At 42.4% G+C, this 23,798-nt stretch overlaps 1 protein-coding gene and 1 long non-coding RNA gene across 10 annotated transcripts in view; both read right to left on the bottom strand.

Moving 5' to 3' along the window:
• Rnf111 (ring finger protein 111) overlaps positions 1-9,158 on the bottom strand; it is a 73,580-nt gene extending 64,422 nt beyond the window's left edge. Inside the window, exon 1 of one of the 6 annotated variants that reach the window (XM_003463488.5) lies at positions 8,994-9,158. The gene's annotated coding sequence lies outside the window, so the exon portion shown is untranslated. Of the gene's footprint in view, positions 1-8,527; positions 8,692-8,993 lie in introns of those variants that run through there. The other 5 variants (XM_013145471.3, XM_063243355.1, XM_063243352.1 and 2 more) reach the window with 5 other exon arrangements.
• Positions 9,159-13,542: 4,384 nt separating this feature from the next.
• LOC101787729 (uncharacterized) overlaps positions 13,543-23,798 on the bottom strand; it is a 32,810-nt gene continuing 22,554 nt past the window's right edge. For 3 of the 4 annotated variants that reach the window (XR_216166.4, XR_010045616.1, XR_010045617.1), the window contains 3 exons: positions 18,731-18,833; positions 15,615-15,895; positions 13,543-13,920 (listed from right to left, as the gene is read on the bottom strand). This is a non-coding gene — a long non-coding RNA (uncharacterized LOC101787729). The remainder of the gene's footprint in view (positions 13,921-15,614; positions 15,896-18,730; positions 18,834-23,798) is intronic. The other variant, XR_010045618.1, reaches the window with a different exon arrangement.

Below are 23,798 nucleotides of genomic sequence, written 5' to 3'. Positions count from 1 at the left end.
ACAGTGCTACATCATCAGTACACAGGTCAACTAATGCTGACTTTAGCCACATAGTAAATAAGAACTCAATATCATTATAAAAGTTTCAACCTGCCAGATCTCCTGAAGCACTCACAGATCTCCTCACAAATTCACAGACCAAACTTGGTGTGGCGGTGCACAGCCGTTAATCCTAGAACTCAGAGGGTAAAAATGGGAAAATCACAGCAAATTTAAGAGCAGCCAGGGTTACACAGTGAGTTCAAGCCTGGTCTGAACTACAAAGGGTTCAAATCAAATCAAATCAAATCAAGTCAAATCAAATCAAAATCCCCACAAGGTAGTATACACCTGTAGTGTCAGTACTCAGGAGCCAGAGGTGGGAGGACCACTGTAAATTCAAGCCCTGCCTGAACTACAGTACACAGCAAGACCCTATCTCAAAACAAAACACCAAAAGAGATGACAGGCCATATCTGAGGACTGCTGCTCTGGACAGACACATACATAGTCAGAATAAACACACATTCAGAAAAGAACAGGGTAGAAAGAATCCAAGGGTGGCTAGCCTCCAATTCCTGGTGATCCTTGTGCCTCAGCCTCCCCAGTGCTGAGATTCCAGGTGTGTGCCACTACACACAACCTTCTATTCTCTTTTTAAGAATGTAATTCTCTAAAAAATAAGAAACATGGCAGTGTAATATGTACATGTACCAATCCCTCATGATGTATATATTACATAGTACAAGCATGGACTAATAAAAATAACAAAATAAACAAGCAAACTGCTACTATAAGGAAGTACAAAGATAAACACACTAGCAAAAAAAAAAGAGCTGGGGTGGTGGCACTTGTAATCCCACCACTCAGGAGGCTGAGGCAGGAGGACTACCATAAGTTAGAGGCCAGCCTGTGCTATACCAAGTTCAAAGCCAGCCTGAACTACACAGTGAGACCCCATCAAAAATAAATAAATAACTAAATAAATAAATAAATAAATAAAAATAAAGCAATTACCCACACAGAGATGAGACAATGGTCATGAAATATACCAAGACAGGACTGGGGATTTAGCTCAGCGGCATAAGCACCTGCCTGGCAAGCGCAAAGTTGTGTGTTCAATTCCTGGTACCACAAAAAAAAAAAAAAAAAAGAGAAGAAAAAGAAAGAAATATACCAAGATATAAAACTACTTGCCTATAATTACATTTTTAAATTTCCATCACAGTGAAATTCTACACTGTAATTTTGTTTTTCATTTGTTTTGAGTTTTTCTTGAGATGTGACATCAGGCACACAGGGTGGTATGCCTGTAGTTTTTTTTTTTTTTTTTTTTTTTTGAGACAGGGTCACGCAAAGTAGTTCAAGCTGGCCTTGAACTCACTATGTCTGACTCTGAACTCATGATGATTCTCCCGTCTCGGCTTCCTAAGAGCTAGAATTAGAGATACAAACCACCAGGACTGGCCTACATTATAATTTCTAAAAATTCATTTTAAAACCTAGTTAAATCCAACACAGTACCACAAACGTGTAATTCCAGCATTCTAGAGGCTGATGCAGGAGAATTACAAGGCTGAGCACAGTCTGAGAACTCAGCAGCTTAGCAAGATCTTGTCTCAAAATTTAAAAAAATTTTAAAAAATAAAGGATTGGGTGTGAATGCTTTAGGTTTCATTCCCAAGGATCTAAAAAGCTGAAGGAAAAAGATGGGGCTGGGGATTTAGCTCAGTGGCATAAGCACCTGCCTTGCAAGCAGGCAGTTGTGAGTTCAATCCCTGGTACCGATAAAAATGAAAAAGACAAAAAAAAAAAGTTGAAGAAAAAAGAAAAGCTAGTTAAAAAGCAGTATTTTTCTTCAGGACAAAAAGTCTGATGACTTTCTTAAAAAGTTATGTAAATAAATCTTTTTTTCATTTTTTAAAAAAGTTAAGTAGGTAAGCCCTATCCACAATTTTTTTCATTCCAACTTGTATGACTATAATAACAACTGTATCAGTAGAACTCAGTTACTTGACCAAGGTAAATGTAATAAATTTCTGAAATCTTTTTTTTTTTTTTTTTTTTTTTTTGGTGGGGCACCAGGAATCAAACTCAGGACCTTGTGCTCGTCAGGCAAGTGCTTATGCCACTTGCTACAACCCCAGCCCCTAAATTTCTAAAGTCTTATCAGGCTATTTTATATACAAAATCTTCCCCAAAAAATCTATCAAAATCCAATTTAAATTTAGTTATCTTACTTTTTGAAATTTAGTATCTTGAAAGATGTCTGATCCAGGAAATTCTCCCTACATATCAACACATGACAGGTAGATGTGGTGGTATACGCCTATGACACCAGCACTGAGGAGGCTGAGGCAGGAGGATGCCCGCTGCAAGTTCAAGGCAAGCCTGGGCTACGAAAATGTACTCAAGGCCAGGCTGAATTGCACAGTGAAACCTTGTCTCAAAAAGACAATAAATAAACAAACAAATAAATACGTAACACAAAAGCAAACTGCTTTCCCCACTGAAGAACCCGGGTTACTTAGAGAATGGCTAATTTTATAACTGAGGAAAGATAACAGATGAGAGCCTGGGACACAGCTCAGCGCAGTGCCTGTATAGTGAGCACAGGTCCTGAGTTTGATTCTCCATACCCACTCCAAAAAAAGAGACACGAGCTCGGAACACCTTGCTGTGCAACAAAGGAAATGCTCAGAAAACAATTTAAGTGAATCTGATCCCCAGTACAAAAAAAACCACACAATTTAAAAGATGAGAGTATGTCAAATGATCTGAGTATCAAAATAAACAAACACAGGCTAAATACAGTGGCACACAATTGTAATCCCTCCTTTTTGGAAGGCTGACGCAAGAAAATAACAAGTTTGGGTCCAATCTTTTTTTTTCTTTTGGAGACAGGATCTCACTACATAGAGTTCAGACTGGCCTTGAGATCACTTTGTAGCCCAGGCTGGTCTCAAACTTACAAGAATCCTCCTGTCGGGGGCTGAAGATTCAGCTCAGCGGCATAAGCACTTGCCTTGCAAGCAGGCAGTCGTGAGTTTGATCCCCGGTACCGATAAAAAGGAAAAAGACCAAAAAAAAAAATCCTCCTGTCTCAGCCTCCAAGTGCTGGGATTATAAGCATGAGCCACCACACTTGGCTAGGTCCAGTCTTTACAACTAAGCAAGAAAACTTGCCCCAAAAAAGAACAGGCATATAGTTTAGCAGTAGACCACCTCTCAGTTCAATTCCTAGGATTGCAAAAAAATAAACACAGCAGGAGGCTGGGGATTTAGCTCAGCAGCATAAGCGCCTGCCTTGCAAGCAGGCAGTCATGAGTTCGATCCCTGGTACCGATAAAAACGAAAAAGACAAAAAAAAAAAAAAAAAAGGAGAAAAATAAACACAGCAATGCACTGTAACTCAATGAATACAGCAAGGAGTATATGAGTCCATACTGACAAAGAATGCCTGCTGGTGAATGACACCGAGGGATTAGAAAGTAACTATTTTAGCTTGTGTAGAGGGAGCACATGCCTGTAATTCTAGAATTTTGAGAGATCAAAGCAGTAGGAGCTAAGGTTTAAACTCACTTTGGGCAGTTCAGTGATTCAGCAAGAACCTGTCTGAAAAAATACAAGGGCTTGAGAGGTGTGAAGGCCTTAGATTCAATGTCCAGTACAAGAAAGGGGGAAAAGGAAGATGGTAGGAAAGGAGAGGAAAAGGAGAGGGAGGACAGAAGGTGGGCAGCCAGGCAGGCAGCTGGCTAGCTATTTTATAGCTTCTTCAGTATAAAGTCTGCAAATAAGAGACATTAAGGGTATCTAGGAGTGTCCCACAGGCCTGTAACGCCAACACTAACAAATGCAGACAATATGGGACAATCTGAGCAACAAATAAACACACATGTGATAAATATGGACAGGATTGGAATGTTGCCTACTCAGGGGGCTGAGGCAGGAGCATTACCATGAGTTGGAGGCCAGCCCAGGCTACACAGAAAGCTCAAGGTACTCTGTCGAGCAACACAGTGAGATTGTTTCAAAACAAACAAACAACAACAGAAACATAAAAACACAAAAATACAATCATTAATGAGTGCTTCATGAGGCAGTGGAGACTTTCAAATGTCACAAAAGCAGAGACAATATTAATATTCACACATCCAAACCAACGACTATCAAGATTGTGCCACGTTTACTTCACTTATCTCACCCTTCACCCCACATACTTTTTGCACAGAAGTATTTTGAAACAAATACCAGACATCTCTACCACTAGTTGCACTCACTCCTCAGTCTCCAACTCTGGTGATGCCCACGTGTAAATCCCAGAACTCAGGAGGCTGAGTCAGCAGGAGCTCAAGGCCAGCCAGGGACACACAGTTAGCAAGGCCAAGCTGCACTACACAGTGAGACACTGTCTCAAAAACAAAAAATGACAGACTCTTAAAAAGTGACTATCTCTATCTACCCAATCCATAGCAGAACCCCACCTGCATCATTCTCTAAAGCAGGGCTGATTTTCTTCATAGCACAAACCTTTACCTGCAACTCCTGTTTATTACATTTTCACCCCAAGAAAATTTGCTCTGAGACAAAGAGTGCCACTCAATAGACATTTACTGAGTGACTCAGTAATAGTGTGGTATTGCTCAAACAGGCGCCACATATTTATTTTTAAGCACTTGAAGCTTACTGCTCATCTAATGGTATAAACTGAGTACCTGCAGAAACTTGGGTCAGCTGTTAACCTAGACTCTGTGGGATCCAAAAAGAACAGAATTAAAAATAAAAAAATTTTTTAAAAAAGAACAGAATTACAAGACATTCAAATGTAGTTCTGGATGAAAAATTATTACTGGTTCCTAAAACAGATTATTCAGGATAATTTAAAGAACGTTACCCAGTGCTGTCTCCTGACAGTTGTGGTCTGAAATTTTGCTGTATTCTTTTTTCTCTTGGAAATAAAATGGATAAAAAAAAAGAAGAAGAAGAAGAAGAAAAATGTTACCCAGGAGTATTTAAATTTCAATTTAAGTACCATCCAAGGGCCAATAAAGTTTGAAGAATTTCTACCATGGACAACAGTATTACTTAGAACAACAAACACGGCCATGTATCTATATCACAAACATATACAGTGTTCATTTGAAAATATAACATATATAAGTATGTGTTTAAAATAAAAGAACAGCAATTTTCTTATATAAAACAAAGGAATAGTACGCACACATTGCGTGCATATACATATACAAGTAATTTATATTGTCAGTGTAACACTTTTTCTGGGAACTTGATCCTAATGAAGATAGTGCAATTATGAATACCCAAAATACCTACCTTAAATATAAGCCACTAAATTTGGGACCTACCTGGGTGTGGTGCCTTACACCTATAATCCCAGAACTTGGGAGGCTGAGGCAGGAGGTCTGTCTCAAATTTGAGGCCAACCTAGGTTACACATTGAGTTTAAGGAGAGCCTTAACTGCCCAGTAAGATCCTGTGTCATGAAAAAAGAATTGGGACCTAGAGTAAACTACAGTTATCTTATACACTTCTTATTTCAGCACTTGAGAAATCTATGAAACTAAGGGAAGATTAAAGATAAACAGATGCTAGGGAGGGTGAAAGGGGAAAAAGAAGTAAAAAGAATTAAGATACATGCTGGTAATCACAGAACTAGGGAGGCTGAAGCAGCAGATTCACCAGGAGTTTATGGTCCCCTCACAGCAAGAGCCTGTCTCAGGAAAAAGATTAAAGAATTAAGATGTGTTCTATATATGAGCCAACCCTCCACAATGACTGCAAGCAATCATGTACTACAGAACTATACTAATAAAAAAATTTAAAAAAAAAACCCGCAGGCTCAATGTTGACCAAGCAAACTGAGATATGAAATACAAATCAATCTCTAGCTTGATACTTTTAAAAATAGTGCCACCCACAGAAGTTAATGTCAAATCATAGCATATTTTAATTACTATCATTCCCCCCCCCCAAAATTAAATGCCATCCCACGGTAGGGAAGGGGTCATCTAAACAAGTGCACCTATAATTATGCCATGACACACCAAAGCCTCTCCTTAATAAAAATTAAAGAAACACCTAAAGATCCAAACCGTTTGATTCAGTCTTCTTCTCCACATCTTAAATTTGAAAGCAAAAATAACCATGTAAGAGTATCTGCTAAATGACTAGTCCTTTGCTTACACAAGAAAATGGCTGTTCTCTCATTTTAAACATCAGTACTGAGTACTGCACAGCCATATTTCAATGTTTTGTAGAAATGCAGTAGTAGAGTGAAATTCATTAAGTTAGAATCTCTGCAGTAACAAACTTTTTACTGGAATGAAATTATTCAGATTATACCTTTCTTCAAAACCAACTTTAAGTGGGCATGGTGGTGATGCTTTCTGTCCCAGCACTTGGGAGTCTTGAGTCAGGAGGACTCATGTGTTCAAGGATACTCCCTTGGGCCAAATAGTTGAGTTCAAGGTCAGTATGAACTACATAGTGTGACTTTGTCTCAAAAACAGAAAAAGAAAAAAGGAAAGAAACAAAAACCTCTAAACCAGGCATAGTGGTACACACCTATAATTTCAGCACTTGGAGGCTGAGACAGGAGAATTACAAGTTCCAGCACTGCCTAGACAATTTAGCAGTGGCAAGATGCTGTCTCAAAAAATAAAAATAAAAACATTAGTGGGGGCTGGGAATTTAGCTCAGCGGCATAAGTGCCTGCCTTGCAAGCAGGCAGTCGTGAGTTTGATCCCTGGTACCGATAAAAACGAAAATAAATAAATAAATAAATAAATAAAAATAAAAACACTAGGGGTTTAGCTCATTGCAACGATCCTGCGTTCAACCCTCAATACCACTAAAAAGAAAAAAAAAAAAAAAAAGGAAAACAAAAGCCAACTATAATCCCAGGTGCAACACTATTAACCTGCAGTCCCAGGTATCCTACCAGGAGGCTGAAGCAAGAGAATCTCTTGAACCCATAACTTCAAGGACAGCACAAAGCAACATCCCACATTGCAAAAAAATAAAAAATAAAAAAAATAAAGTTCAACCATATGTCTGCTGAAACAGGTTGACCAACAGTTACCAGTCAATTGGGAAAAAGCAATCCATATAGCTCCCCTAAAATCAAAGAGACTCTTCACAGTTTTTCATACCACTGTCATTCAAATCAATGCGTGAACACCCCTACTAAGCCTTAAAATATTATTGTTTGGTAAGGTTGCAAACAAACAAGCAAGAGATAACAAAAGTCACTGTCCAGGCTGGGAATACAGCTCAGCAGCACAGCTGCCAGGCAAGAGCAAGGTCCTGAGTTTGAGTCCCAGTACAAAAAAATTAATAAAAAATAATTTTTAAAAACTCATTTGTCTAGTGTTAAATGGCAAAACTAACAAAAGTAAAGTAATTCAAAGCTTAAACAAACAAACAAACAAACAAAGATAGTAATATAAATCAGTGGCAGAGAGCTTGCCCAGTCCTCAGGAGGGCCTGAGTTCAATCTCTAGCGTTGCAAAAAACAAACACCACAGAGCATCCGGTCAAGAGTGAAAGGGCTTCCTTCTCATCTCCTGTGTTCCAATTCCCAGATGTAACCAAAGACTGGTTTAATACGAAAAACATAGTTTCTAAGGACAAACATTTTTACTAAACACAAAGTATCAAAGAGTAGTAGTTGGCAGGGTGTGGTAACCCAGCCCTATAAAGAAGAATTAGGCAGGAGGATCACTAGTTTGAGCCCCACCTGGGCAACTTAGTGATTTAAGGAGACCCTATCCCAAAATAAAAACTAATCTAGAGCTAGAGGCCAGTAAATCTAGCACTCGGGAAGTTGAGGCAGGAGGACTGCCAAGAGTTTGAAGCCAGCTGGAGATACATAGTGAGTTCAAGGCCAACCTCAACTACAGAGATCTTGTCTCCAAAAAAGAAAAAAGGAAACATAGGGAGCCCTAAGAATGCAGTTCAATGCAAAGGTCCTGGCTTCAATCAATACCACCCCCTAAACCAAATAAATAAATATAAACCATTGTTACAACATGACCGTATATGTAACCTCAAACAACATATTTTAACTTTTTTGCAAGCAATGACACACATACACAAAACGGGAAAGGAAATGGAACCTTAGCCTCTTTACCCCAGACCGTTCTTTTTGGCTGATGAAGTCCTTAACATAAGAAAAATTAAGAGACAGCACACCAAATGTTTAAGAGAGAGATCGAAAGTTTCCATTAAATCACGGTTCGAAAGCCGTAAGAATTCATAAATTGAGGTCTGTCTGCCGGCAGGTTGCTACCCAAGAGAGTTCTAAACTGACTACAGTACAAGTGTCAGCCCACACTACAAACACGAACAAATTAAGTGAATACTGCATACTTCCTGGTATTTATTAAACGTTAAAACTTACACTTGCGTTAAGTGATACACTATCTGCGGAAGAGAGCTACTGTAACCTATCTAACAACCTCGGTGGCTGGCCCGTATTTCTGTAGTACAGATGTTCCCACTATAACACTGCTAATGACTGATAAATTACCTCAGGACAACAATAAAACATCAACCTTTTTTAACGACCCACAAGCGAACTCCACACGAATCTGACGCGTGTCCGGGTCCGGCGCTCGGCGGACGCGCGAGAGGCAGCTCCCAGAGCCCCGGCCGCCCGCGCCCTCCGCCCCCCGGCCCGGCACCTTCACGGCTCCATTGTCACCCGCACTCCCAAGCCCGGGGCTCAGCCCATCCCAGGACTCCAGGGACGGCGGGATAGAAGCGCGCTCGGGTCCTGCGGACGCGGGGGGCCGGCGGGCGGACGCGGCACCCGGACTTCAGCGGTGGGGGCGCAGCCGGAGCCTGAGCCGGAGTCGGAGCCGGGACCGGTACCCACACCCCACACCCCACACCCCGCACCGGCCTGCGTCCCGGCCCTTCCTCTTCCTCGCCCCGCCGCCCCTCCCCCTGCGCGCACGCGCGGCCCGGGCGCGCCCCTCCCCCAGGCCCCTCACCTCCACCATCAGCCTCCTCCTCCCGGGCCCGGGAAGGAAGACGGGGACGCGAGGGGAATGAGGCCCCGTCGAGAGCCCGCTCCCCGCGCCTCGGAGCCTAGCCCGGGTGCCCCCGAATCCGGAGCAGCGTCTGTCACCGCCACCAATACTGTGCGTGAGACAGCGTCCGCAACCGGCCGGCTAGCCCAGGGATCGCGGGGCCGCGCCGCCGCACAGCAGCTCCCTCTCCGGAGCGCGGAGGGGTCCCTATGCTGAGCGAACTGAACGCCTGGGCACCATCGCCGCCTGGCCGGTTCCTCTGACTGCCGCCGCTGCCGCCTAGTCAGTCCCTCCCCTACCGGGCGAGCACGACACTCGGCTTTACGACAGTCAGGAAATGCGGACGCTGCCGTCACGCCTCTGCCGCGCCCGCACCCGCACCTGCGCAGAGCTGGTTCCCGTCGCCCCCGCCCCCGCCCCCGCCTCGCGCGCGCTCGCTCCGGAGGTCTGCAGAGCCGGCGCCGCGCGCTCGTGTGCTGTGTTTCGCGCTGGTTTTACGTTAGCTGTCAGGCGTGATTGTGGTTACTTCTTGACTATTTTCTTCCTCACTAAAAATTACAGCTCCACGCAGGTCTATATTTAGGGCACACTTTAAAACATAGTTCAGTGGCTTCCACAGAAAGTCATAACACACAGATCCTCCACACTAAGGACAAACATCGCGACCTCTCACCTGGAGAGGAATTCGCTTCCGGAACCAGGGCCAAGCCAGTAATGGAGATCCTGAAAACGCCGAAGTCCTCAGACTGAATGGCTTTATAAAAATCAGCAGATAGCAAATGCCTCATTACTTGCGCGTGAAGACTGGAGGGGCAAATCCTGAGCTTTGGCTTTAATGTGACCTCCTTTTTTTCCAGGTTTTTTGTTTTGTTTTGAGACAGGGTCTATGTTACCCCAGGGTGGCCTCAAATTTGGCATGATCCTCCTGCCTCGGCCTCCCAAGTCCTGGGGTTACACTTGTGCACCACCACACCCAGCCTGACTTTTCCAAAACCACCTCATGCCACTAACAGCTGATTTATTAACTCTTTATAAGTCTCAGTTTCCCAGTTTATAAATTGGGTTAACATCATTTGCCCTAAAAGGTCCTTGTGAGAGTAAATGAAACAATTTATATGGTACCCCAAAAATCACCAATTAAGCACTCAATAAACAATACTTTTGAAAAAAAAAAAGATAAAAAAAGGGGTTGGGGATTTAGCTCAGCGGCATAAGCACCTGCCTTGCAAGCAGGCGGTTGTGAGTTCAATCCCCAGTACCGATAAAAATGAAAAAGACAAAAAAAAAATTTTTTTTGCATCAATATCTTTCTCAGTACTCTTGTTCACTCATGTTCTGCACATTATTCGATGAAGAAAATATTTTTAAAGTACACACAAAGGCGGGCGTGGTGACCCATGCTTGTAATCCTAGGACTCCACTCAGGAGATTGAGGCAGAGGATTGTTGGGCATTTGAAACCACCTGGGCTCAAGGCCAGCCTGAACTGCATAGTGACACCCTGTCTCAAAAGGGGAAAAAGAAAAGTATAACCGAGGGAGAAACTGGAAGAACACTGGGCCAGGAATCTCAATTCTAAACATAGAATACAACCTGGACTCTCCAGGATTTTTATTTTGTTGTTTGTATGAGGCAGGATCTCACTATTTGCCCAGGCTGGACCTTGTGCCCAGGCTGTCTCTCAGCCTCTCCAGCACTGGGATTACTGGTCTGTGCCACCCCATCAGGTCCCAGGATTTTAACTGTTATTTCATGACTTTGCAAATCTATAAATCTATCCATCTTTTTCATTTTTGACCTGTTATATACTAAGGCACAGACAGTAGCCACATAAGGCTACTGAACACTTGAAATGTGTCTAGTACAAACAGAAGCACTATAAATAAAAAATACATGCCTAGTGGGTCTCAGCTTTCTGAATACTGGGATGACAGGTGAGCACCACCACACCATTTCAATACTTTTAAATAGTGATTATATACTGAAAATATATTTTAAATTTATTGGGCCAAATTAATGTTTCTCAAGATGGGATAGTTTCCCCCATCCTTCATCGAGCATTTAATACCATGTGGAGGATGTTTTTGATTGTCACATCTCAGGGATTACAGGGTGACTAAAAGCATGCATTTAGTAGAGTCCAGGGCTGCTGATAAACGTCCTGCATGGAGCTGGGTACAGTAAGTCTGTAATCCTAACACACTGGAAGGCTGAGGCAGGAAGATTGTAAATTCGAGCCCAGCTTGGGCCATTTTAGCTACTTACTGAGACCTTATCACAAAATTTAAAAAATATTTAAAAGGCTGGGTATGTTGCTCAGTGTGAAGGCTCTGGATTCAATCCACAGTACTGGAAGGGGAAAAAAATTAACCTCTGAAAATAAAACTAGAAAATGCTACTGGGCATAGGCAACTCTACGGCATTGGTATCTCTTACCCAAAATAAATGAGTAAATCTGTATGTATTGTATTTATACCCCCACATCAACGGAAGTAGAAAACTGAAGGTACCTGAGTATTCTCCTTCTCGCTCCCTCCACTAACCCATTAATAACCCTTCTATTGTGCCTCTGAAATCCCTCAGCCCCACCCTTTCCCCAGCATGTTCTTCACCACCCAGGGTTTCAGTATCTTCACTGTTTACTTAACATTGATCAGCCAGGATAGTGACCTGCCTTCTGTCCCAGGTTCAAGGCAGTGTGACCCACACAGTGAAACCCAGGCTGCAGTAGTCGAAAACAAACATTTATCAAGCACTTTGGGACACTATACTAGGCACTTCAGTACTGAACCCATTATCTGCACCCTGCTTGCAGTGTTTTTATGGTGTCTTCAAGCAAAACTAGTATTTACACTACCATGCGGAATGGCTAGCTGGGAGTGAAGATGCATGCCTGCAATTCCAGCATTTGGAAGGCTGAGGCAGGTGGACTTCTGTGAATTCAAGGCCCACCTGGGCTACATAGTGAGATCCTGTCTAAAAAAATGTGGGGGAGAACTAAGATGGTATGAACAATGCTGAGAATACAAAGAACAGTACAAATCTACAAGTGAGGTTTAAACTAGTTTGCGTGTGTGCCTGTGCAAATGTGCACACATACACTGCTGAATGAATTCAAGACTTGCACACTGTTACATGCCCAGTCCTTTTTATTTTTTTTTCATTTTGAAATAAGGGCTTGCTAAATTGTCCAGGCTGAACTCAAACTTGCAATCCTCCTGCCTCAGTATCCCAAATGCGTGGATTAAAGCCACCATTCAAAGTTTAACTTTTGCAACAGGAGAGAACAGTCAAATAAAACAAGAGATGGTAAGCCAGGCAAGAAAATGAGCATACAGTAAGATACAAGATCTTTTTATTTCGAGACAGCGTCTTGCTATGTAGCCCAGGATGGCCTTGAACTCACTGAAATCCTACTGCCTCAGCCTCCTGCGTGCTGAGATTACAGGCACGGGCCAGCCATACCCAGCAGGATACAGAATCTTGTATTTAGAACAGCATTAAGCAAAATTTCCTACCAGGAGCTATTGAACATGTCATACTGCCCAATAAGTTCTATTTATTTTTTGAATTTGAATTCTTTATTGCTTAAAAAGATGGGAAGCCATTAAAGGAAATGAATCACAACAAGAACAGTCAGACCTGACTCTTAAAGACACCATTACATCAGCAGAGCACAGGGCAGGTAGGTGGGAATGAAGGGCTGGGGAACCCAACCAGGATGGTGATGAAAATGCTGAGGCCAGGGGATGATGAAAGGGAGTGGACTGACTCGGACCACAGGACAGGACAACTAAGCTGTTCAATGTCCACAGGGCCAAGGAGAAAGGGAAGCTAGCTAGCTAGCTTGCTTGCTTGCTTTTTGACAGGGTCTTATCATATTATTTTTTTTTCCTGGTACCAGGGATTGAACTCTTGACCTTGTACTTGCCAGGCAAGCACTGTGCCACTGAGATATATCCCCAGCCCTGCCATGTGGTTTAGCCTGGTCTTGAACTGACCATGTAGCCCAGTCTGACCTCAAACTCATGGCAAATTCTGCTGCCTCAGCCTCCCACGTGCTGGAATGACAGATGTACCACACCTGGCAAGTCTCACATATTTTAAGAGAGATTCATTATGCAAACATGAAGTAACAGTTAAAAAAAAAAAAAAACCAGAGGCCACAGGTTTGAGTCAACCTGGGCTACATAGTGAGTTCAAGACCAGCCTGAAAAAAACAAAAAACAGAAACAAAGCTTTATAAATGAGGGGTGAGGTCACGCCACACCAGGGATATAGCTTGGCAGCACAAGTGCCTGCCTGGCAAGTGCTTGTGAGTTCAACCCCTGTACTAAAAAAAAAAGAGAGAGAGAAAGAAGGGTTGAAAGGAAGGGAAGAGGGTGGAAAACAGAATCAAACTATATTAGGTACAGGTAGAAATTCCCTGTGATAAATGTGATCAATGTGTATAAATGTATGTACATACTAATAAAAAATAGTTCAAAAAAAGACCAGTATGAACTACACAGTGGCAAGCTTTCACGTTTATTAAAGGCAGCAGCCAGTCATGGTAGCACACATCTGTCATTCTGTAGCACTTGGGAGGCTGAGCCAAGAGAATCACGAGTTCAAGGCCGGTCTAGTCTTGGGAGGCAGTGCAGGCTGCAGCCCCGAGGCCTGCTCCTGGGTTTAGAGGGTGCTGTAGCTCTGCCCAGGAGGCAGTGACTCCATCCTGGCGTCTAGGAGCCTGGACACTGTGCCCAAAGTGTGTGTCCTGACCCATGGGGTGGGGGCAGGAGCCGGCCCCGAGCTGCCACACTGCGAGAATGAAGACTTGCTTTGCTTCCGAGACAGCAAACCCGCAGCCCCTCCTCACCATCCTCAGCGCCTGGGAAGCACATCAGAAGCTGTAAGATCCAGAGAGCACACATGGACATCGCTGAGAACATTGTAACTCCTGGAAAAATCATCCTTGAGAATCATTTAGCAGATGTGAGGCCGCCAGGTGCCGCCCTTCTGCCCCTAGGCCTGCCTGCATCTGGTACACCTGCACCTGCACGAATTCTGGGCTGGCCAGCCAGTTCAGCCTGTCACCCAAGCTGGGTTACAGTGCAGACCCCGTGGCTCCTCACTGCGGACTGCCTGAAAACTAGGAACATGAACCTGTCAACGGTGGACTGTTTCCCACTCTTTGGTTCAGTATAAAGTAAGGTTTTGGTCACTTTACCTGCAACTGTAAGGTCTGTGGGTTTTATAGAAAGCCGCTGCTGAGCAGCCTTGCTCTCCTCTGAAGGTGTTCCCTGAGATCTGTGATACAGTTACAGAAGCATCTGTCACCAACTTCTTTGTTTTCATAAGATTCTAAGTGTAAGAAACTAGGAAAAATGGCATTTAAAACAACTTCTAATCAAGATAGGCACTTATTTTTTTAAAAACTCAAAATAACTTCATTTCTCATTGGTTATTTATGAAGAATAAACTGATATAGAAAGTAGGGTTTTGGAATTTTTACTCCTGTGAGGGAGAAAAAGGAATTTCTTGTTCACAGTTTTACTCATAAAATTTTCAAAATAATGCCTCACTGTATCATCATCTCTGACCATACTGATGGGAAGACATTATATTTATGTCCCTTTATACTTGAAATTGGATATTGATCTCCATCTCTCGCTCTCTCTCTCTCTTTTTTTTTTTTTTTGTCTTTTTTCCTTTTTATCGGTACCGGGGTTCTCCATCTCTTAAAGTCTAGCATCTTTTTAATAAACTGGCTGTGTAAGTCACATAATGTAGCATACTAGTTTCCTATTAACCCTGAAGGGTATGCACCAAGACCCTCAGGCAGTACCTGGAACCCAGGACCCTACATAGATCATTGTGCTTGTGCTTGTGCCTAGGTATATATCCCTAGGAGGGGTATAACTTATAAATCAGACACCGGAAGGAATTAGTAACAACTAACAATCAAGGAACACAGGCATAATGGTATTCTGCAGTGCTTTTGCCAGCCTCCCTCTTGTACTTCAGACCATTATTAAGTAGAACTCAGGTTAGCTGAATTCCAGTACGTGCTTCTCTGGCAGCAAGTCTGGAAACTGAGGTGGTTACAACACGTCATGGCACATGTGACTTGTCCAGGTGGCCTGGGGTTTCACAGTGCTACTGAGAAGGATGTGCAGTTTATCTCTGGAACTTTTATTATCTTCAGCTGACCCACAGGAAGTACAGCCACAGAAAGTGAAACGTGTATAATGGGGACTGCTACAATGTATTTCTAACAGGAACTCACTGTATCAAGCAACTTGTCTAACAGAATTCACAGTGGTAGAAGTCTAGAAAGTAAAACACAGAAGAGGACAAACATGAGTGATTCTATTCATGTGGTAAAGCTGACAAACTTGCTCTAGGCATGGTTTTTCATGTAATTTGTTTTCTTTCTTTCTTTCTTTTTTAATTTTTTTTTGTCTTTTTCTTTTTTATCGGTACCGGGAATCGAACTCACAACTGCCTGCTTGCAAGGCAGGTGCTTATGCCGCTGAGCTAAATCCCCAGCCCCTAGGCATGGTTTTTGTAACAAAGGGAAGGTAGAATAAAAACTACTTACACGTAGACTGTATCGTGAAGACGTGAAGACGACTTGATTTGGAAGTAGAAATAGCCTTACTCAGGAATGAGGAAATTTATTTTTGGGAGATAACATCCACAGTACTGGTACAATGTTCTGTGCAGCACGCTTCTGTGTGAACTGTCCACAGCTGGAGTGGACAGGCAAGCACTGCAGCAGACCCCATGTAGCCTGTGTGTGCACTGCCACACACAGACAGGAGTGAGAGCATTCTTGTGCCGTCGAAGACGGCCTGTGATTTCCGGCTTTCATTCCTCATTCTGTGGGATTAAATACAATGCTAAATAAGTAAATACTTCTGCTTACACCATCTGGAATTTAGCTGGCTTACTAATTTATTCAGCAAACATGTATTGAACATTTGACTTGTACAGGACACTGCCAGCATCAGGAAGAGAGGACACGAGTGAGGACGTGGGCCTTTAACTCCCAACACAGGGAGGACGCAGACTCAGTGTGCGTCCTGGGGGTATCCTGGGGGTGCAGAGCAGTGCCCTGCTCAGGGAAGGGCTGTAGAAGGAGAGACACTCCGAGAATGGCCCATCCAGCTGCAGCGACAGAGAGGTGGAGTGGCTCTGCAGATGGTGGAACCCACGTAGGGTCCCTGGACTTCTGATTTCTGTGTCACTGAGTTTATAACTGTCAGGAATACCCAGATTGCAGATTATTCACCCAAGCTGGGGAGAGGGACTGACATGGAAGGTAATGGCTTGCTGGATGAGATTATAGGATGTTTAGCCCAGTTTTGTAAAGCAGCTCACCAAACACTTACCCAGATTACCAGTTACAAGTGTCTATAACTCAGTCAAAGTATGACCAGCCTCGGAGAAGGGATTCTCAATGTGTGCGCTCTTTGAGTGTTTTACTATGTGAACTTGGAGTGCTATAATTGACAATGTTATGATAATAGCACAAAAGTATGTAAGGAACTGTGAAATGTCTTAAAAACCTGTACAAATGTGATTACCCAATTCAATATATGTTCAACATAGACTTTTCTTTTTTGTTGGGAAACACTTGGAAACACATTGTTAGTAGATGTTCTCTTTAATTGCAAAGATTAGTAATCAAATTACAATTAAAATTCTCTTAGCCTGTTTAAAAATAAACCCTCCAATAAAAAATTTTTAGGAATAAAGGTAGGAAAACCCAGGAGGGCAAAATAAAAACCACATCCTGTAGTGTAAGAGGGGGCTGTCAGGGAGACACCAGGGCCCAGGGGTGTTTTTGACCTGCAGAGATTATGCGAGAAATCTGGGGACAGTTTTGGTGTTCACAGCGGATGACACCCTACCGGTATCTGGGGGATGTGCTAAGCATCTGACACTGCAAGGAAATATCTGGACCAATGCGTTCATAGTATCCCTGTGGGAGAGCCCTGGGTTAGAAAGCACTGACCAGTCTGGTCAGATCCGAGGACAAGGACCATTTATGCAATTGTCAATGAGAGACACAGGTCCAGCAGGCTATGGTGTTGCAGAAGGGTGACAATTCCTAGAGGTCCACTGGAGCAGGCAGGAAAACAGAGGGGAGACTTGGAAACAAAGATATGCACTCTGGAGAGCAACTCCAATGCGGTTCCAAGCTGACAGGGGAGAATCTAACCTGGGCAGGACACGAGCTGGTAGTGAGAAGGAAACATTATTGTGCAGACAGGGCTTCATGACCTTGCTTTCTCTATGAAACTTGCAGCTGGGCCAGAGAGAGTGATTAAAACAGAGAGACAGGAAATAAGACCTGCTTGTGTTACAAAGTGAGCTCAAGGCCCGCACAAACTGCATAGAGAGACCCTGTCTCAAAAACAAACAAACAGAAAGGAAAAGAAAGGAAAGAAAAGGAAAAGGAAAGGGACAGGCAAAAGGGAAAAGGGAAAGGAAGGGAAGAAAAGGAAAAAAAAAAGAAAGGAAAGGAAAGGAAAAGAAAGTTCAGGCATAGTAGCCCATGCTTATAATCCCTGCATCTGGAGGCTGAGGCAAGAGGATCACCATGAGTTCCAGGCCAGCCTGAAGGCATAGAGAGACCTTGTCTCAAACAAACAAACACACAAAGTTCAACCCCAACCAGGACAATGTAGCAAGCCCTTGTCATAAAGCAAAAAATAAAAGGATGGGAATGGGCTGCCATGTCTATTCACAGTAGCACACTCTACACGCGAGGGTATATTTTTTTCTCTTTTTTCCTACTTTTATTTGGCCCAAACTTGCTCTGCCAGACCTGTTTTTTCCTAACTTTAATAAATATAAGGCTGGGTATGGTGGCGCACGCCATAACCCCCGTACACCAAAGGATCGATGCCAGTTCCAGGCCAGCCTGGGTTACAGAGTGAGTTCAAGGTCAGCCCGAACTGCAGAGTTAGACACTGTCTCAAAAAACCAAAAACAAATAAACTAAAATATAATAAATGTGAAACTTGCCATCATTTAAATAAAAGCTGGGTGTAGTTGCATATGCTATCATCACACACACACACACACACACACGCCCCTATCTAGTCCCAAACACTAAAATTAAAAAATGTCTTTTTCTTTTCCTTCTTGGAGATGGAGTCCAGGTCATGAAATGGCCCAGGCAGGGCTTAAAATTGGGATCCGCTAGCTCAGCCTCTCAGGGATGCTACAATTCTGGGGAGGTACCACAAAATACTGTTTGATGGTTGGTTGATGGCTTGGTTAATTTTTTTCTTTTTCTTTTTCTTCTTTTCCAAATCCATTTTATTTCAAGGAAAAAAAACTACAACAAAATTTCAAAACATGTCCATCAGGTCTTGCTATGTGGTCTAGGCTGACCTCAAACTTTCAGCAATCCTCCTGCCTCAGCCTCCTGAATGCTAGGATTACAGGCATGCACAACTATGCCCAGTTGACAATAACTCTTTTTAGTAAAATACAGAACATAGTACATATTTATTGAATTACTTTGAAGAAGGAGATTGTGGCTCTATAGTCTCAGTTTTACCATTAAGAAAGCAGAAATCCTTAGTAAATCATTTGAATCTCTGAGAAATAGTTTCATTCACTCATGAAAAGATCAAGATTATTCAAACATACTCCAAGTCAAATTATGCTTTCCTGAAACTGCAGCAAAATAATGTTTACCAAATTGGCCTGAAGACAGGAACCAGCAGTCCAAATTATCTCCCAGGCAGGAATTTGAGGAGTTTGATCTAAACATGGAAGTAATGAGCTGAATTAATGAGTCCTGAAATAAACAGAAAAAATTTTATACAAATTACTAAAAATCAGAAAGGAATACTAAGATAAAATGCCCACCATCCATTGTACACATCATACCAGTAGAGAGTAAGTAATTTTGTGATTGTCTTTTTGAAGGAAAGCAAATGGAAGAAAATAAAGCAATGTTTGAAGACTTAATAAATAAGATACTGTACTTAAGATCTCAGGAACTTTCTGAAAATGTTTACTGAGCTATTTCTTCAGATTAAATGCTTTGGAGGCAGGCATGGTGACACATGCCTGTAATCACAGAGGCTGCAGCCGGCCGGTGGACTGCCACAGTTCTCAGTCAGTCTGGGCCACTTAGTGAGTCCAAGACCAGCCTGAACACAGAGCAAGTCCCAGTCTCTCCCAACCAACTGTCAATCAGCTAGTCACTCAGTGCTTTGCAAAGTCAGGCATGGGAGCACACAGTTGTAACTCCAGTCCTCAGGAGGCTAAGGCAGAAAGACTGCCAAGAGTTCATGGTCAGCCTGAAACACATAGTGAGACCCTATCTCAAAAAGGAAAAAGAAAAGTTACAGAAAGTATGGCATATTCCATTTAGTTTCATTTCCAGTGATATCCTGGCATATCTGTAAACAATGAAGTGTTAGGGCTGGGGATTTAGCTCAGTGGTATAAGTGCCTGCCTGGCAAGCATGAGGTTGTTTGATCCCTGGTACCAAAAACATAAAAATAAAGTGTCATCATCACTAAATGTTCTCTCCAATTCACTTTTAATCCGTCCCAAAGATTTTTTTGTTAAGACTCCGGGGTGGTCTTGAACTCTTAGTAATCCTCTTGCCTCCACTACCTGAGTGTCAGGTCTACAGGTATGTGTCACCATGCCTGGCTCTGCATAATGATTTAGCTGAATTAGCGCAGGTCCTCATTAAAATCTTGTTTATGACTGGGCATGGTGGTGTTCTCCCATACTCCCAGCTACTCAGTAAGCTGAGGCAGGCACAAACTGAAGCCAGTGGGACATGGTAGCACATGCCAGCAATCCCAGCAATTTGGGAAGCTAAGGCAGGAGGATCACTGAGTTTAAGAGAAGGCTGGGCTATGTAGTGAGTTCAAGGTAAGCCTGAACTGCATAGTGAGATCCTGTCTCAAAAACAAACAAAAAAGTAATCCCCCCCAAGCCACACACACATTAAAGCCAGCCAAAAAAATTAGCAGCATCCTGTCTTAGAAATAAAATTTAGGAAGGATATAGTTCAGTGGCACAGCTCATGCCTGACAAGTACAAGCTCAATTCTGGGTATAAAAATAAATAAATAAATAAAAATTAAAATTAAAAATAGAGGCTGGGGTATACCTTAGTGGTTCAGGGTCTGCCTGGCAAGCATGAGGTAATGAGTTTGATTCCCAGTACAAAAAGTTAATTAAATAAAGATAAAAAAGGCTAGGAAGCGAGCGTAGTGGTGCACAACTGTAATTCCAGCGCTCAGGAGGCTGAAACAGAAGAGTTGAAGGTTAAAGCTCAGCCTAGACCACTTCATGACCTAATAAAGCACTGTCTCAAAGAAAAGAAAGGCTGGGATAGAGATCAGAGGGCAGGGCCTGGGTTCAGTCCCTAGCATGTAAGTCTCAATTTCCAACCATCTGAGCTGTCCACTTTCACAGATATAAACAGATAGCGCCTTTGCGTTTCTCAAGCTTTACACTGTCCTGAATCAAATTCAGTGGATGGTTGGGTTCAATGTTGACCTTATGGGAAAATCTTCTTCAATTCTTGTCTGCTTTGATTTGCAACAAGAATCATAGAGAGAAGTGAGTTTGTGAACCAAGACACCATGGTACATTTGTGTCCAAATGTGTGAGACTCATTTTGTAAGACTTTGAAACAAACTCGACTCACTAATATCTTCCAGGAATGGAACTCATTGCTAAGCAGAGACTTATTGTACCACAAAACAAATAAAAAAAGACAACTTGGGTGATTATCAATCTGTGAATTTCTGACTTATTCAGAGTGCAGTATTCAAGATGTATTGAATTGCCAATGACTGATATCATCTGTGGGGCTAAATTTCTGGAAAACCAAGATAACAGATGATAGTCTGACCAGGGGACACAGAATGTCTGGAATTTTGTAGATGAACATTTGAAACCTCAGCTGTCCTGATAGATTTCTGGTTTCCATGCCAAAATCTGGGCATTGTTGCAGGTCATCTAGCTCTGGGAAAGTATATTTTTAAACTAAAACGGTAAGGGCTGGGGATTTATTTTAGCTCAGTGGCATAAGTGCCTGCCTTGCAAGCAGGTGGTCGTGAGTTCGATCCCCAGGACCAATAAAATAAATAAATAAATAAAAATAAAATAAAATAAAACAGTAGGAAGATGAAAGAGAAAGCTACTACCAACCACTGGTGATAGATGCTTAGAATCACAATTCAGGGGCCCCAAGTGACTGGAAATCAGTCTTAGAAACCCTTTGGTCTGTTAATTACCAGTATTTTTATGAAGTTGGCTAAAGTCTATTTAGAGGCTCACCATTAAAATTTTATAGGGGGTTGAACATTTTCAGAACAGTTTCACAACATGTTTTTGAAATTCATAATTTCAAAACTTTACTGTATTAGCAGTCAGAGGAGATTCCACAAGTTTCTGCTCATTGAAAAGCTTGGCCTCTGGGGCTGGGGGTTTAGCTCAGCGGCGTAAGCACCTGCTTTGCAAGCAGGCGGTCATGAGTTCGATCCCCGGTACCGATAAAAATAAAAAAGACAAAAAAAAAAAAAAAAAAAAAGCTTAGCCTCTGAAGTGCCTTTTTGAAAGGGAGTCTCACTTTGTAGCCCAGGTTGGCCTTGAACTCACAGCAATCCTGCTGCCTCAGCCTCCTAAGTGCTGGGATTATAGGTGTGTGTAACCAAGCCTGGCTTCAAACACATTTCATGTTTTCCTTGAGATCAAATTAGCTTTATGTAAACCCTGAGAATACAACAATTTAGGGGGCTGGGGATTTAGCTCAGCGGCATAAGCGCCTGCCTTGCAAGCAGGCAGTCATGAGTTCGATCCCTGGTACTGATAAAAAAGAAAAAGACAAAAAAAAAAAAATTCAAAGGGCTTTTGTTTTTTTTTTTCCTATGTTCATTTTTGGTACCAGAAACTGAACTCAGGGCCTTGCACTTGCCAGACAAGTACTGTGCTGCTGAGTTATAACTACAGCCCTGAATAGTATAATTTAAATTGTGATTACATGTAGGTTATGGTGTTGCAGATTCGAAACAGGAAATAAAGATGCTTCTATACATTTGCTGGTTATTATTTGTAGATCATGCAGTTTTCCAAAAATAGAAGTTTCATGAATCTACCATAGTATTAATGTAATTGTAGGAGGCATTTTTGTTTTGTTTTTTGGGATAGGGTTTTCTTATGTATGTAGCCCATGCTGGTCTTGAACTCATGGCAATCCTCCTTTTTTTTTTTTTTTTTTTTATGGCAATCCTCCTGTTCTGGCTTGAAAGTGCTGAGATTACAGGCATGTACCACCATGCCTGACTAGTATGGTGCATTTTGACCTTGTTTTTTAAAACAAAGCAAAATAATTTTGTAATTTTGAATTAGAGGACTTCAAAGGCTGCTTATTTCAAGGTTACAGAGCTGGACATAGTGTATCACACCTGTAATCCCAGCATTCAGGAGGCTAAAGCAGGAGGACTGCTGGAAGTGGGAGGCCAGTTTGGGTTAGATAGCAAGACCCTGTCTAAAAACCCAAAAATACATAAATAGATACTAAATAAAACAAAATAAAAAATATTTGACCACTATTATGAATCTCTGTTATGAATGCCTTTAATCCCCAGGGCTCCTGTTTATATTTCAGGGTTTTTTGTTTTTTACTTTACAGAGCACAAATCATTATTATGCTAACATGTTAGATATTTGGAAAGGTAACTTAGAGATTTTGGTTAATGTGATTGATTTGATACATTTAGTCAGTTGATTAATGTTGATGATAACCAAACTGAAACCATATATATTTGAATTATACAGATAAATAATTTTCACTCTGAATCCGTGGAAGTCTAATTTAGGATTGAATTAAACTAGGAAAGAGTGCCACCTACTGAACCGGAATCACTCAAACATCTCAACATGAAGTTCATTTTGCAGAACCCATGAAGTTCAAGGATTTGGGGCATTTTTTTTTTTTGTCCAAGATGTACAAGTCAGAAGACACTGTATTGGTCTCTTTGAGACAGGCTCTCTCTATGCAGTTCAGGCTGGCCTTGAGCTCACTTTGTAGCCCAGGCTGGTCTTGAACTTGCAACAATCTTTCTGCCTCAGCCTCCTGAGTGCTGGGATGACACGTATGCACCATTCGAAAGTCACACCTTCTGTGCCCAGGCGTACTAGTTAAACCAATAAACAGGTTTCATCCTGCTAGTCACAAGTGAATGTGGCACACTTCAGCCGTCACTGTGTCCATCCGTCCGTCCCCCTCCCCCCCCGCCTCAGCCTCCACAGTCACACAGCTCTCAAGGGCTGCAGACATTAAGGAATTTATTTGACTACATTTTCCCCTCCAGTAGAAGCTAACAGACTGGACACCTGCTTAGAACCCCTAACATCACCCCAACAAATAAAAGAACTAAACGGTTATAGCCCCCAAACAGTGCAAAAATAGGAGCAATTCTTCAGCAAGTGCAGTTATTCCATTGAAAACCTAGAACAAAGAAATCAGAGAGTTTGAGTATTTAACAGAATGGTAAAAGCTACACTGCAAACTGTCAGGGGCTACTGCTGTGCCCTGCAGAGTCCCGAGAGAGGTGGGGAACCAGGACTGAGGCGGGGCACTGGCCAAGAAGAAAATACAGAAATAAAGAAACAAGACATCAACTTCAACTCCACGCAGCACAGACAAACCTCTCTCTTCACCACTATCCTCAGCACTATCCAGCACTATCTTCACCAGAGTAAATCCACCTGACATTTAGACTAAG

This window comes from Cavia porcellus, unplaced genomic scaffold, assembly GCF_034190915.1.
Source record: "Cavia porcellus strain 051 isolate PalLab524CR breed Dunkin Hartley unplaced genomic scaffold, mCavPor4.1 scaffold_38, whole genome shotgun sequence".
Lineage (NCBI taxonomy): Eukaryota > Metazoa > Chordata > Mammalia > Rodentia > Caviidae > Cavia > Cavia porcellus.
The sequence above is the reverse complement of the archived record's forward strand: the minus strand, read 5'-3'. Positions and strand labels throughout refer to the sequence as shown.